General features: G+C 39.5%; 1 long non-coding RNA gene across 1 annotated transcript in view; it reads right to left on the bottom strand.

The window, feature by feature from the left end:
• Nucleotides 1–7,679: 7,679 nt before the first annotated feature.
• Nucleotides 7,680–15,314, bottom strand: part of LOC141543200 (uncharacterized) — a 45,698-nt gene continuing 38,063 nt past the window's right edge. The window contains exon 3 of the long non-coding RNA XR_012482374.1: nucleotides 7,680–8,729. This is a non-coding gene — a long non-coding RNA (uncharacterized LOC141543200). The remainder of the gene's footprint in view (nucleotides 8,730–15,314) is intronic.

Genomic DNA, 15,314 nt, shown 5'->3' with positions numbered 1-15,314 from the left:
TGATGATGATAAAAAATAACACTAATGAGAAGACAGGCTTGGGGAGGGCCAGTTGTGGCTTCTTCCTCACTTATGGGGGGACAATGGCAGGACTTTTAAAACCATCAGAGTGTGTGTGTGTGTGTGTGTGTGTGTGTGTGTGTGTGTGTAAGTACATGTGTGTTTATGAGCACGTGTGTGTATGTATTTGTGTGTGTTTGTGAGTGTGTATATATGTGTGTGTGTCTTTATGAGTAAATGTGTGTTTGTCAGAACAGGGCAGAGAAAACACCATCCCATTCTGGCCCCTGAGCCAGTGATAACAGCAAACTAATCCTTGAAGTCCTCTGCAAAGATCTCCACAAAGAGGGATTTTTAAAAGGCTCCCATTGGAGAGAATCATTCATAAGCCCCTGGGAATTCCAAGGAGTGCCACGAGGGAACCTTGGCCAAGAGGCTGAGCCCATAGAACAGTCTGTTGTGCAGATGGAGGCTTTGGGGTCTGGGCCAGAGCTGATTATATGGCATGGAGGCAGGGACTGCTTTCTCACTGTGTGACCTCAGCTCAGTTCTTCATTGACCTCCCATCAAGCAGATATTTAGGTCCTTCTACATGTAAAAGGTTCAACTATGGTTTCCAAATTCCCTCCTAACTCCTGCAGTCCATCCTCTGAGTTTCTTCCCCTGACTCCAAATGACATCCCCTGCTTTAAGCTCCCTCTAGCTCTGGCATCCCTCTTCTAAGGACCTTCACCAGCTCTGACAATCCCCTGTTCTAAGTCTCTCTTCCCAGCCCTTTGACTACCTTGGTCTACTGTTCTGAGCTTTCATGTCAGCTTTGGCTTTCTATATTTACTATACCTTCTGTGTATACCACTGTGTACAGGGCTGGGGAGGAAAAGGGAGAACACTGAAGAGTGGCATGTCCCCTTTGTTGAGAACTCTTTTTGTGTGTGTGTGTGTGTGTGTGTGTGTTGAGTGTGTGTTGTGCGTGCGCGCGCACGCGCACGCGCATGCACGCATCATGGGAGAGGAAAACAGTTTCAGAGTTGCAGGCAAGAAGATATTGGTCTTTTGAGACAAATACTCTTTCATCTTTAAAAGTGTTTACATTATTTCCTTCTGGGAATTGACTTGAGTCTCTAGTGAATCCAAACTTTTTTCATTTCCTTGTTTATTGAGAAACTCAATTTCATTCCTAAGGAGATGAAATATGAGGGCAGCAGGTAAACAGCACAATATGGGGCTTAATGCCTATATTTGTCCCAGCCTTTAAGTGCAGGGGCTAACACTTCCACCTTAATCCCAGCACCAAGGCCAGCACCTCCATGTTCATTCAACCTAAACCACAAGCACCAAGGCCAGCACCTCCATCTTCATCCCAACCTAAACCACAAGCACCAAGGCCAGCACCTCCATCTTCATCCCAACCTAAACCACAAGCACCAAGGCCAGCACCTTCATCTTCATCCCAACCTAAAGGCCAGCACTTCCATCTTCATCCCAACCTAAGCTACAAGCACCAAGGTCAGCACCTCCATCATTTTTGTTGTTGTTGTTGTTGTTGTTTTCCTTTTCTAAACTGAAATGTGTGTTATTATTTTTAAATTAATTTTATAATTATAACATTTTTGACAGTACATATGCATAGGCAATTTTTTACAACATTATCCCTTGTACTCCCTTCTGTTCCGAATTTTTCCCCTCCTTCCCTCCACCCCCTCCCCTAGATGGCAGGCATTCCCATACATATTAAATATATTATAGTATATCCTAGGTACAATATATATGTGCAGAACCGAATTTTGTTGTTGTTGTTGTTGTTGCAAAGGAAGAATTAGATTCAGAAGGTAAAAATAATCTGGGGAGAAAAACAAAAAAATGGTAACAGTTTACACTTATTTCCCACTGTTCCTTTTCTGGGTGTAGCTGATTCTGTCCATTATTGATCAATTGGAATTGGATTAGCTCTTCTCTATGTTGAAGATGTCCACTTCCATCAGAATACATCCTCATACAGTATCATTGTTGAAGTGTATAGTGATCTTCTGGTTCTGCTCGTTTCACTCAGCATCAGTTGATGTCTCTCCAAGCCTCTCTGTATTCCTCCTGTTGGTCATTTCTTACAGAGCAATAATATTCCATAACCTTCATATACCATAATTTGCCCAGCCATTCTCCAATTGATGGGCATCCATTCATTTTCCAGTTTCTAGCCACTACAAAAAGGACTGCCACAAACATTTGGCAATACAAGTCCCTTTCCCTTCTTTAGTATTTCCTTTGGGTATAAGCCCAGTAGTAGCACTGCTGGATCAAAGGGGATGCACAGTTTGATAACTTTTTGGGCATAATTCCAAATTACTGTCCAGAATGGTTGGATTCTTTCAGAACTCCACCAACAATGCATCAGTGTCCCAGTTTTCCCACACCCCCTCCAACATTCATAATTATTTGTTTCTGTCATCTTAGCCAATCTGACAGGCAACACCTCCATCTTCATCCCAACCTAAGCCACAGGCACCAAGGCCAGCACCTTCAGCCTTCTTTCTTCTGAGATCACCTTTGAGCATCTGCCTTGGGGACTCCCCACCTTAGGGCTTCTGTGTAGGGCAAATCTAGCCGAGGGTCAACTCTGCCAATGTAGGAGAGCCAGCCACTCTATGAGTATCCATGTCCACTCCCCAAATTCCCCTTACAGGTGAAACCTCACTAGCATGACCTTGAAGTGATATGGTATTCCTGAGTATTAGAAAAAGGATCCTTGAAGAGAGATATATTCTTACATAAATCATTGATCAATAAACATTAATTTAGCACCTACTGTGTACTGGGCTAAGCTAAAACAAACATGAGTTTAAAAAACTGACTTTAACACATTTACAGAAAAGCAAATGCAGGAGTAGGCAAACCCAATGCTAAGTGATTATAATGGTTGATATGCCAACAATCTAGGGAATGGGTACAGGCTTCCTGGAAGAAGCAACTTTTGAATTCCCAGAACCAGCATCCCAGGCATGGGACATGACCCAGACCCCAACATAGAAGGCATCATTCAGTTTGCTTGCAACATCAAATGTCTGAGAGGGAACAATACATCATCAGCCCAGGAAGGCAGTGTGGAGCCAGACTGAAGGAATTTGAACAGAAGGCATTTTTCAACTCCTGTGAGCTATGGATCAGCTTCCTTCTGTAGTTAAGTGCATCCCTCTCTCCCTCCATCCCTCTTTCCCTCCTTCACTCTCTTTCCCTCTCTCCCTCCCTCTTTCCCTCTCTTTAACACCCCAAAGTCTGCATTTATAGCATGTAGCATTAGAAGAAAAAAATGAGAAGTGTAAGGAACATGTGGAATAGCAACATTGGAAGGGAGAGGGTAATTGGGGATTGTTTTCTTGGAGGCACATCAATATATTTCAAGGGTAGATAGATAGCCTAGTAGATAGAGCACTGGATTTAAAATCAAGAAGATTCATTTTCACAAGTTCAAATCCTGCTTTAGATACTTACTAACTGTGTGACCTGGGCAAGTCATTTCATTGTTTGCCTTAGTTTCCTCATCTATAAAATGAGCTGGAGAAGGAAATGGCAAAGCATTCCAGTATCTTTGACAAGAAGACCAAACAGTGTCACAAAGGGTTGGTCATGATTAAAAACAATCAAACAAGCATAGTGAGACTAAGAATGGGAGATTGACTCTTGCTGTTGAGATTTCTCACATCCACGTGATGTGGAGAGACCCAGAAAGTGATGAATGGAAGGGACCAGATAGGTTAACTGTTTGGGGGAGAGGGTTTGCTTGTATCTCCACAGATGGAGAAGGAATCAGATGGGTGCCAACGAGTCATATTCGTTTTGTCCATCAGAGAGAGACAGAAAAAGAGAAAAACTTCAAAACAAAGGAGAAAATCTAAGAAACATCTGACACTGAAAGAGCATGGCTAATAAGAAAACTGTTAAAGAACTTTAAAACCAGCAGGAATCATTGGATTTCCTAACACAAGATGAGACTAATGGACAATGGACTTATGGACATGTATAAATTCTCAATTTATGATTATTTGATCATGTTATTTGTTACATCACTTCTAGCATGTGTTATGTTACTATGTATTTATGTAATTTATGTAATTATGTGTAATACCTCCCATATTGATGGATTTATGTTTCAAAGCCACGACCACCCTATGTTCTAAATCAAAAGAAAGGGGGAGATGTTAGGATTACAAGGTGATAACTCAGGTTGTCTGGACAATTCTCTGGCTCAGAATTCACACCTTTGGTTCAGGCCTTTGAAGGGAGTTTGCACCTTTGGACTTCTGAGGGAAAATTTACATATTTAAAGGAGTTTACACCTTTAAAAGGAGCAAGTTCATTGACTGTAGGAGTTCTCACAAGCCCCATTGAGTTCTCACTAGCTCAATCTCTGCAAGGGTAAAAGATGGCAGCATTGGGTCTGGAGAGGAATCTGACTGGGAGATTGAGTTTAGACGGTGGTCTGGAAGGATAACTTATAGATGACTGAACCTTTACAAAATCTAATCATTCATTGCAAAACCACATAATGACCTATAATAAATCTATACTACAGGGTCAGAAAAAACTAATCTTTATTTCATACCCACCTATTGGTTGGTATAACTTAGGATTTCAAAACTTTCTGATGTCATCTGGAAAATAACCATATGCGGCCTAGAGACTCCTTCTCAAAATCCTGTTTTTAAATGCATAAAATAAACTACTAGAACTACACAAAAAAAGTAGAGAGAAAGAACATTAACTTTTCTCCATCAGATTCACAGATCTCCAAGGATTCCAGATAAATAACCCTTGGTGATATAGTCCTGAGTTCAAATTCTGATTTTTCTACTAACTGTTATTTCAGGATAAATCATTTCTTTCTCTGAACCTCATTTCTTGCAAAAAGAGAAAAACATTCGTACTACTGAGCTAAGGGCTTATTAGAAGGAAAATATTTTATAAACCTTAAGAAGCTATAGATATCCAAGCTACAGTCAATCTTCAATATCATCAACATCCCCCCAGACACAAAGATAGAGCAGCTTTCTTTACTCCATCCTGCTTGAACCCCAAGTAAAGCTCAATCTTATTCCTGTCTTATAGATAGGTTCATTTTCAATCTGACAAACCCAGCTTTCCTACTTTTTTTCCTGACACAATCCTCCTTATACTCTATGGATCCAATTAAATTCTATTATTCTCTGTTTTCCAAACAAGTCCTATACACTTCCACTCCTGTTCATTTGTTTATGCTCTCCCTTATGCTTGCAATATGCTCACTTCCTTTCTTTTCTTGATGAAATTCTACTCATTCTTGAAGATACAATTCAATTGTGAACTGGTTTAATCATTCTGGAAAATGATTTGGAACTATGTCCAAGGGGCTATCCACTGCTAGGTATATATCCCAAACATATTAAAAACTTTTTTGTGGTAGCTGTCAAATGGCTCATCAACTGGGGAATGGCTAAACACAAGATGTGATTTACGATTGGTGTGATATGGCGTATATAATGTAGTATGGTGTGAGAAATTAGAGGCAGAATGATTTTCAAAAAACTTGAAAAGACTTACATAAACTGATGCAAAGTGAAATGAACAGAATGAGGAAAACAGTGTACACAATTCAGCAATATTGTTTGATGAAAAACTGTGAATGACTTAGCTCTTCTCAGAAATTCAATAATCCAAGGCAATTTCAAAGGACTACTGATGAAGCATACTATCAGCCTCCAGAGAAAGAGCTGACATTGATTGAACATAGATTGAAGCATGTTATTTTTCAATTTCTTTCTTTTTTTTTCCTTTTCTTTGAATCTTCTTGTACAAAATGACTAACGTGGACATATTTTACTTAATTGCACATGTTCACTCTATAATTTATTGCTTACTATCTCACAAAGGGGGAGAGAAGGAATAGAATTTAGAACTTACAACTTTAAATAAAAATATCCAAAAAGATTTTTTAAGCATCTCCCAAGTACCACCTCTTCTAGTAAGGTTTACATGATTCCCACTTAGTAAACTTTTCCTATCATATAGAACTTTGTACCATTCTTGTTCATTTTAAGAAATGGGAATTTGCAAAAGATGGAAATATTGAATGATCAAAATGTCTCTTTAAGTTTCAGCTGGGATAGTGACTGCAGTTTAAACACAGCCAACCAACTTATGCAAACTTGCTCAGGAAAATGTCCTTATATGTAGCAATTGTCTTAAGGCACTCATGCCTCTTTAAGTCATTTTCCTCAAGGGAGGGTGAAGAAGCATGGAAGTCTCCATTACCATGCCAGAAGCTTCTCATCATCATTTCATACAATGTCTACCAAAGCCTCTAAAAATGCGAAATTTTCCATCTTCATTAAACCACAAAGTAATAATAATAATAATAATAATAATAACAACAACAACAACAACAATCATTGTTGTTGCTTATAGAGCACTTTTTAAGGCTTGCAAAATACTTTGTCTATGTTTACTCATTTGAGTCTAACAATAACAATAATGATAAAAATAAATGCCATCATTATTGCCATTTTAGGGATAAGAAAAGTAAGACATGATTAAGTGACCTGCCACAGGAATATTTAAGGAAGGATTCAAACTCAGGTTCATTATAGTTCTTATGGTCCTAGTCTCCCACAATTTAACCCAGGTCCTTTGCAGAAAACATGCTTTTATCATCTAATGTTTCCATATATCTGATCTTTCCACAGGTCTGTGAGCAACCATGAACTCACAGTAGTGTCTAAACTGTGCATATCCCTTAGGACCATGGAGAGAACTCCACTCTAAGCCAAACAAGTAGTTGTTTTCTTTGTATTTTCATAAACAGAAGCTGGACCTGATATACTTTCCTTCACATTTTCCTGCTATTTTGTGATCAGTGAGGGCCTGTAGGATCCAGAGGGACCTCTCTTTTGACCTGTGATTTGCTCCAAATCAGCCTTGATTTACACCTGGTGATGCAGTAAGCCTCCCAGGATCCCTTTCCATCTGGTTCCCTTGCCATGCGATAGGATGTTGGTTGAGTTCTCCCCAGGGTGGAAACCATTTGGTCCTGATTTCCAGGACTGAGGTATAAGGGTGACTCCAAGATTCCCTAAGGACAGGAAGGAATAAACAGATGGAAAGAGTATATGCCAGCTGTCCCACTACTCCCTGAGCGAAGCCCAGGTGTTGTCATCAGGTCCAGGGGAAAGCAGGAGGCACCTGGAAGTAATGGACTCCCATCTGGTAAGCTAGCTTAGAGTCTCGGGAGACGAGGCATTGTGCGATACCTGAGCTCTCTACTCAAGCACTGTATCTCTTATGCTTAGTTAACCCATACAAGCCCCAGTTATTTCACCTAATAGAAGAATACTTAAAGAATACATGATTGCAAAACAGATCCAGAGATAATAAAATGTCTACTACCAGCAATTGAGAAAAACCCCCAACATTAGGAAATGGGAGACCTTAATTTGCCCCCAAACTAGGATAAAGGAAAAAAACAGATTTCAAACTCCCACTGTAAATCAAAAAGCAAATCTTAGACTCTTCAGAGAGAAAAGAATCTTGAGGGGAAACAGGTTCTTTTTTCATTTTTGAAACATTTTTCAATGGTACACATCCTGCAAGCTTGTTCCATGCCTACAAAAATTATCATTAAAGTAAGAAGTTGGGGAATAGAACACAAGACACCCAATTAAGAATGTTAATATTGTTGTTACTGATAAAGCATAAATGGCAACAACATAATGAGTCCATAACTTCATCCATGTGGATATTCTCTTTGGGGAAATTTCTATCCTCATTTGCCCTTGGAAAAAATCTCTATAGAGGATATACCCAACCCACTCCATGGGCATCAGGACCATTTGGGGACCATCCACTCCTCATGATTCATACATGATTCCTACCCTTCCTTGAAAGTGCAATTCAAATATCACCTCTTCTAATAAGGTTTGCATGACACTCCCTTGATAAGGATTGTTCCCCCTCACCCTAGATATAACATTTTGAACCATTTTGAAGCATTGGAAGAGACAAGGAATTTGCCAAAGATATTAAATGGAGATACTGGATAAACAAAATCTTTTTTTTAGTTTCAGCTGGAGTGATGGATCCTGCTTGCTAAACCCTTTTTTGTTGTTCCTACTTTGGATACATATTCTTTAACTCACTTGTTCAGTAATGTGTGACTAGCTTAAAGATTTACCAAATAGTTTGACTACCACTAACAATAATGGCAGTCCATTCATTGAAGACTTGAGTTCAAATCTAGCCTCAAACAATTACTAACTCTGTGACCCTATGCTTGTTTCCTTATTTTCCTCATCTGTACAGTGAACTGGAGAAGTAAATGGTAAATCCCTCTATTTTCTTTACTTAAAAAAAAACAAAACAAAACAAAAAACAAAACATCATATGGGGTAATAGAAAGTTTGAAACAACTGAATACCAACAAAATTTGATTGACTTGGAAGGATAAAGTTTATATTTCAGAGGCTTCACACTTGCCTCTAGATTATCAACCATCATCCAGGTCAAAGGAAGAACAGCTACCATTCCCAGCTCTTTTCAACTTTCCTTCATTGTTCCAAGTCCTGTCTTCTATGGTCAAGTAGAAGAAACTGAATGACTCCTTCACATCATACCCTGTCATGTAACAACCACCTTTTTCTCTCCAGAAACTAGTTTCTCCAAAAGGTCTCTATCTGGATGGCCAACTCCTGAGTTCCCTGGAGTTTCTGTAAGAGAAGAAGATGTGCATGGGCTTCCATTCCTTCTACAACTCAGGAAACAAGTTAAATCTACATGTGTGCTTCCTAACCCAAAGTGGCCATAGGAAAGAATGCTCCCATCTCTAGGTCTCAGATTTTTTCACCCACAATGAGGACAAAAGTAACATTTGCTGTAACCTGTTATGAGAGTCCATTCAATTCTACAAACATATAATGGGATCTTCCATGTGCCAAATACTGTGCTGGATACAAGAGAAAAGATTAGTATAAAAACAAAATGGAACTTACATTCTCCTGGGGGCAATGCAATGCAAACACAAATAAGCATTTTTCATGGAAAACTGGAGTAGAAGATAACTCTATTAACTAAAGGAAAATAATGAGTCAGAGAAGCAGAAATGAAGAAAGAGTGATATATTCTGAGCATGGAGGAATCAACTGAAAATGCAGAAATGAGTGTGTTCACATTGGGAAATTACTTGGAATGCCATTATTTTGCCTAGATCTAAATTTCCAATTCACTTGTTGGACATCTCCAAACCATGCTTACCCGACTCTGGCCATAATCCCTACCATGAGAATGGATTCTTTCCCTGCCATTACCCCAGGCTCCAGGAACTGGTTTTTCCCTTTACCTTGCCCAACTCCGAGGTTCCACATCATTTCCTGGACATGGGCTCCAGAACCATGCTGGTATCTCTCCTCCTTCTCTTCCAGTTCCCTTCAAAGCATGGGAAGGTCCATGAGGGTAGAACTGAATTGCTTACTAGAGCTTAGCACAGTTCCTGATACATAGTAAGAACTTACTAGACACTATCTCTGTTTCACTGTCTCTATATTTCTGCTTCTGTTTTTCCTTTATCTAGTTGATCTGAAATGTAATTTAAGAAAAGAAAACAAAACATAGCAAAAAAGGGAAGGGGGGAGGAATAAAGTGAGAACATATCACAATGTCTGACAAAGAAGCTTATATTGATCCTAGAAGTAATTAGGAGCCCCTGAAGGTTTTTATTTTTGATAGTTCAAATACCCACATATGTTTGTAAGGAACATTATTTCATAGTGATATATTGGAGGATAGGTACATGGTATAATAGATGGAGTGCTGGACTCATGCTCCTGATTTCTAATCTGCCTCTGACACTTCCTAGCTCTAGGCAAGGCATTTAACCTGTTTGCCTCAGTTCCCTCATCTGTAAAATGAGTTAGAGAAGAACATGGCAAAGCACTCTAGTGCTTTATGACCCAAATGGGGTCATAAAGAGTTGTACATGAATAAAAATGACTGAGCAAAAATAATAAATTTTTGAGTGGACAAAAGAGGGAGTATTCCCAGTAATGAAGGAGGAGATGAAATGAAAGAAGCCCTTTAACAGTCAAAAGCACCATCTGACAGTAAATAGCTATTTTTAATGGGGATGGCCCCCATGACTATCCAATTGCTAAGCATCAGACATGAGACTCGAACCCGAGGTCTGTGACTGCAAACCTAGCCTATCATGCCACCTCTCATCCTGCTTGAAACCAGCAGAGCCTTTGGATGTTTAATAAAATGGACATAACAACTTGAAGTCAAAAAACCATCATATAATTTCTGCTAACGATTGCTTCTAAAATGGATTCAATTTGAATCGTTCAATTCATCTTTTCCAAGCCTTCCATGTTTTTCTTATTGGATGTTTTTGTCCAAAAGGACCTGACACATGAATGGCATGTCAATTCCAGTAGTATTGACATGTGTCCAGCCAGGGTGGTTTATGGGAAAATAATGAAATCTTCACCAATAGTCCCTCAGAGATGAAGCTGTCATCTGAGGGTGAACACATCACAGTAATGATGAGGTTTTTTTTGTCCATTCCCTCCATGGTTCCTATAATCCAGACTCTATTAAACGTTTTCAAATGTGACTGAGAATTGTGCCTGCTAATGAAGCGTGGCCATTTCTATACAGTAAGTCATGAAAAGAAGGAGCTAACTTGAAAGGTAGTAAGCTTCCCATCCTTGGAGGTCTTTCAATGGAGACTAGCAAACTCTTGTCAGAAATGTGGTAAAATGTGTTCTTACTAAGATATTGCTTGAGCTAAATACCTTGTGAACCCCTTTCCATCACTGATGTTCTGATATTCTAGGAGAATGATACCCAGGGACACCAAGAAACAGGGACAAAAGAATGGAAGAAATTTTCCAGGTCAATGACATAAAATCTTCCTAAAATGGGAACTGTCCATGAATCAGACATTTTAGGAGGTAATGGAGCTCTCCAAAGAGAAGCTGGAAGACTATTGTTCTGGGAGATGACAGAAGTGATTCCTGGTTAGATATGGTTGGATAAGATACTTTCTGGAATCTCTTTCAGTTAGTTCCAGGAATCTCGATTCAAACAGAATGATGGAGGGAAGTCATAGAAGAGATTGACTGGCCTTGGTCTGACATAGGCATGGCTTTAATCTTGTGACTCAACTGTGATTTACAATGTGTCCTTAAAATCCAAAATTCTTTAGAGAGAAACTTTCTAAGGCTTAAATTATTCATGGAAAAAATAGCAAGTTATAGAGAAGAATCTTGGATAGGAGATGGGAAGATTCTAGTCTTGCCTCTGAAGTTTATCACAAGCAAACGGTTGAGTTCTTACCTTATAGATGGAAGGTTCGAACTCTAAAAGACTTCAAGGCTCCCTAGTCCAATGAACATCTGAGCAGATATGACTTTATAAAACATCTCAACCTGTGGTCATTCATTCTCTGTTTGAATACTTCAAATGATAAACGACTCATTACCTCACAAAATGGCCCACTTCACTTTGCGACAGCTCATTTCCCCTCTCCTTCCTGCTTTCTCCAGTTCTGCTTTCTGGGGTCAAGAAAAACAAGGTTGATCCTTCTCCCACAAGACACACTTACTAGTGGAAGGAGGCAAACAGTTTGTCATTGTACTCTCTAAAATGGGATTCCTATAACTGAACAGTCTCGTGGAGCAGAACACCTTATTCTTGGGATCTATACTTCTCCCTTTGGTAGCTCAAGGGCACTTTGTATTTTCAGTGGATAGACAGAGAAGGTAAATTAGAGTCAGTGAGATCTGAATTCAAGCCCTGCCTCAGACACATATGTGAGAGCTACATGACTCTAGAGAAATCACAGATATCAACCTCTTTTAATTCATCTGTAAAATGGACTTTAGAATAACAGCACATACCTTAAAAAGTTGTTGTGAGAATCAAATGAGAACCTGTGTAAAATACTTTGTAAACCATAAAGCACTATATCAAGCATTACATAAATTATTATCTTCATCATAGTTAATATTCACTTGCACTTTTGGTTCCTGGAGTCCAGTAATACCCCCAGATCATTTCCACAAAGACTTTTCTTTAGCCATGAATTCACCATCCCATTCTTGTGAAGTCTAGAAATTGCCTTTGGTAAATAGTTGGGCTACTTCTCTGCCTAGGAAGGGGAAAGGATTAGAAAGCTTCTTCAAGAACCCCTCAAGTTAGACTACAACACTGCAGTCCCAGGAAGGATAAGAGGGGATAATTGTGTCTCCTGTTGTAGCCAATTCCTCCCTAACACACACACACACACACACACACACACACACACACACACACACACACACACACACACACCTATGATACATGATTCTATTTCCTGAAAATCTATTTTTAAGTCACAAATAAGAAACAGATACCACAGTCTAGCCAAAATTGAAGTGCCTACCTCTAAGGAGAGGTGAAATGATCATCCATGCTCAGAACTCTGCTTCTCATTCTAGAACTTCTTGGACCTACCTCCCCATGTCCCATCTCAACAGAGCTAAGGCTACCATTAAGTATCAAAAACTTCTTTTCCTATGCCCTAGTTTGGCCATGCTCCATGGCCTTATGATTCATTGGTGACTCCTCCTCCCGTAACTAGGGATGGCGATATATATCTGTCCCTGTCCACTTCCCAGAGTTGGAACAAAGCGATCTCACAAATGTGAACTTCTATCCAGGGGTTTTATTCTGGATAAGCGAGGATGCCAAGTTCTGAACCTCTAGATAGATGAGGAGGAACTTTAACATGAGTTTATAGCTCTCTTCTCTCCTACACTACTAGTCCCTCTCTCCTTCCAAGGACGGGTCCCAGGGGAAAGAAATTAGGTCTAGGAAACTAGCACGGTGAGTTTGAAGCTCAGACCAGTCACTTCTGATAAGATTTGCTATTCTTCTACTCACTTGCTCAACTGGAAAATGAAGGCATCAAACTAGACAATCCATCTTGCCTCTAATTGCTGTGACCTTACAAAACCTCTCCCTCTGTCTGAGTCTCAGTTTCCTCAGTGTTGAAGGAGAGCATGGGGCTAAATAATCTCTGAGATCTCCTTCACCTCCACAATTCTGGGATGATGTTAGGGTTTAATTCTGAGATGATGAACACATGGACTACCTTTCTCCTTCAAAATGCCCAGCAGTTTCCCATGGCTACTGGGAGAATGGCTGATGAGATGGTCTCTGCCTGAGGCCAGAGTGAATGATGGGAAAGGGGATGACAGCTCCCAGAGAAGACTTTTTATACTTTCCTTACATGAACTCGCCATACTGGGCGTTTATCACTCCCATGCAGGACTGTCAAGAAGTGGCAGGTACATCTATTTCCCCAAACTACAGAAGTTTCAAATGCTGGACTGGAGATCGGAATCAGCAAAGTAATTCAGCTTAGCAGAAATGGGAAAGTCATTTTTAGGGAAATAGATATGGCCCAGCTTTCAAGGTACCTCACGAGCCCCCCAGGGAGCTGGGGGAGGGAGGAATTATCCCCGGCTCCTGCAGGTTCCCTGCTCCCTAGGGACCTGGCAAGCATTTCTATTCAAGCATCAAATAAAGGAGAAATCAATGCACAGTCAGATTTCAAGAAGAAAAAAGTTGCTGAGAGAAAGCTGTGCCCAAAATGTCACAGACACATATACCTTTCTTAAAGGTAATAATTTCCCAACTGATGTGAAAATGATGTCTTAAAAACAACCAGCTAACCAATGTGCTCCTCTCTAAGAAGGGGAAGAGTATGGAAACTGTTGGTGTTCATAATGTCTCCTCCAAGTGAATCTCAGCTCCGTGAGGACAGGCATTCTTTGTTGATTTGTCTCTGTACCTTGTCTGGTACCTAGCAGTTGTAAATAAATGCTTGCTAAATAGAATTGGATTGGATTGAAAGTGTATTCTGGTTTCACCTCTCAAAAGAACTGCAAGTTCCATTCAATTGAATTCAACAATTTTTAAGCATCTACCATGTGTCCTACACTGATGGGTGATGGGAATATAAATAATGATGATGATGATGATGTAATCATAATATCCTAGTCATCGATCAATAAGCATTTAGTAAATATCTACTGTGTGCTCAGCACTGAGATTGGTTGGATATACAACAATTAAAAATACAAATGTAGCAAGCCCAGTTCTCAAGCTTTTACTCAGACACTTACCTAGCCAGGCAATAGGGGCAAGTCACTTATCTCTCTTAGACTCAGTTTTCCTCTGCAAAAAGGGGTACAACAATAACTACCATTCAGGATTGCTTTCAGATAAAGAAATTATAGACCTAAACTTTTGCAAGGTTTAAAAGTGATATGTAAATATTAGCTATTAGTGTATAAATAATGTATATGCATATAAATGTATATGTATGTAAATATTGTATATGTATAAATATTATTATTATTATCAATATTATTATTGCAAAGTAATGTCACTAAGGAGGTAAGGAATGGCTTCCTGTAAAAGGAGGCACCTGAATTGATCCTTAAGAAGGGCTGGGGCTACTCAGAAGGAGTAAGAAAAGAGAGTGACCCAAGCCTGGGAACAATCTAGGAAAAGGCTTCCCAGAAGAGCAGCCTCCATGTCTGTGCCAGCTGGCAGAGCAAGTAGAAGACCACTGAGGCTAAGTTCTTCACTTTCCCCTAGAAAGGCCCAGGTCCAGTGGCCATGGAACCTTAAATAAATCACTTGACCATGCAGCAGATCCAGGAAACTCTTACTAAAGATAAGTGGGTGAGTAGATGGAATTTGCATTCTGAAAGTTCCCTGTCCTGATGAAACCACAAACCTGGACTATACACCCCACCCCATGCACAACCACCATAACTCTACCCCCAAAAAAAGTCCTTACATTTACTTTTTCATGATTCTTTTGTGTCTTGTATTTGAAGATCAAATTTTCTTTTCAGCTCTGGTCTTTTCATCAGAAATAATTGAAAACCTCTTGTTTCACTGAATATCAATCTTTTCCCCTGAAAGATAATACTTAATTTTGCTGAAGACTTGGTTCTTTGCTGCAGTCCAAATTCCTTTGCCTCCCAGAATATCATATTCCAAGCCCTCCAATCCTCCTCTGTATTTGAATTATTTGTTTCTGATTGCTTGTAATATTTTCTCCTTGATCTGATAATTCTAGAATTTATCTACAATATTCCTCGAAGTTTTCATTTTAGAGTCCCTTTCAGGAGGTGATAAGTGAATTCTTTCAATGACTATATCTTCTGGTTCTAAGATATCAGGGAAGTTTTCCTTGATTATTTCTTGAAAAATGCTATCCAGGATTTTTTTTTGTC

The sequence above is a fragment of the Sminthopsis crassicaudata genome, chromosome 5 (genome assembly GCF_048593235.1).
Source record: "Sminthopsis crassicaudata isolate SCR6 chromosome 5, ASM4859323v1, whole genome shotgun sequence".
Lineage (NCBI taxonomy): Eukaryota > Metazoa > Chordata > Mammalia > Dasyuromorphia > Dasyuridae > Sminthopsis > Sminthopsis crassicaudata.
This window is presented reverse-complemented; position numbering and strand designations above follow the sequence as displayed.